The following is a 1,524-nucleotide window of genomic DNA, read 5'->3' as shown; positions in this document are numbered from 1 at the left end:
CTGTCTGCCTGCTATTCTTTTAAAGAGTCTTCATGGATCAGGATAAAAATGTGATCTTACGCAGGCGGCATTGTAAGCACAACTTGGCTCAAGTTCAGCTCTTCCTCTGGCTCCCAGCTACTCTATTTTTATTGAAGGAATTCGAGGCTATCAGAAAGGAAGTCAAATTGTTTTAGGAAAACAATAGAAAAGCAACTTGAAGTTTATTAGCTTCCTGCCCAGGGCCTGGGACCAACTTGTCAAACTTATTAGAGCGATGGCAGAGCTATTTATTTAAAAGGGCTAGCGACAAGGCTCACAGTTTCATTCCTGTTTAGGCCTTGGTGAAAACAAAGGAAAACCATAAAATAATATCTGAAGGCAGCAGATGGCTAACTGGTAAATGGTGCGAGTAAGGGTGGCCTGTGAGCCACACGTGGTGTTCACCATCACAGTGACTTTCGTGGGATGTTTTTATCAAATTAATGCCTGGGTTTGTGTTCGTAGGCTAGCCCCATCACCCCAAATTCCTTACTGTGGCTCACATTTTGACATGGAAGCCTCACACCTAAGATTACAAATTTGGCAGGAAAAGTCTTTGTTTAGAGCTACCGAAAGGTGCAAAGCAATACAGCAGGTCTGCAGAAGAGCCAGGAATAGAGCCCAGGTGTCCTTGATTCTGTTGGACTGCTGCAGCCCCCCGTCTGTAAAATATATTTATATCCTTCAGAAGCAGCTGCAGTCTGCTTCCCCATTCCGCTACCCCAAAGTAGTAGTGCCATTAAGTCACCGAAAACACGCTGGCACGTGGCTGGTGAGAAGAATGGACGGCCAACTTTTAAACTCACAAGCAGAAAGTGTCCATGCCGCCCGAGCCTTTCTAAGGAGTTGTATCGTTTGCAAGGAAACAAGAAGAGAATAAAGCAAGTAACTGAGAAGCATTTACGAACTCTGCTTAATGCAAAGCCATATCCCTTTCTCAGAGGGCTCGCTGCTAGCTGACTGTTTAACCCGCTTCCAGGGAGCAGATAGGAAGAACTCACCTCTCCTTGCAATGGTGCAGTAGTAGTCTCTAGAAAGTCAGGCACTGAGAGGCACCGAGTCCGCAGAGGTATGCACGCAAGCTCTGATCAATGCTTTTCAGATGAAAAGAAGAGCCGACCTCAAAAATTCTCTTCCTTCTTCTCCTCATTAGCTTAACCAAAAGCGGGAATGCAAAGCTATGGTTTTCCCTGAGGCCTAGGGTAATAATGCATCTTGTATTGGCAAGTGGTAGAAGATCTCCGTTTATATGTTCCTTTTAATTTATCCAGGTTAGATGCTTATAAAAGGGTCAAAGTGAGTGCATGATCTCAGAAAGGGCCTAAGAAACTTGAGAGACTTGGTAGTTTTAATGTAAATGCCACAATCTCACATTTATTTAAGGTATTCTTACAGCTTTTAGAAGGCTTCTCTAATTTCTATCCCTCTGAGATATTTGCTTGGTAAACAAATCAGCCAAAGAAGCACACAGAGCAGTGCAGCATCCTAGTTCATCACAGTCCG

The sequence above is a fragment of the Falco biarmicus genome, chromosome 2 (genome assembly GCF_023638135.1).
Source record: "Falco biarmicus isolate bFalBia1 chromosome 2, bFalBia1.pri, whole genome shotgun sequence".
Lineage (NCBI taxonomy): Eukaryota > Metazoa > Chordata > Aves > Falconiformes > Falconidae > Falco > Falco biarmicus.
This window is presented reverse-complemented; position numbering follows the sequence as displayed.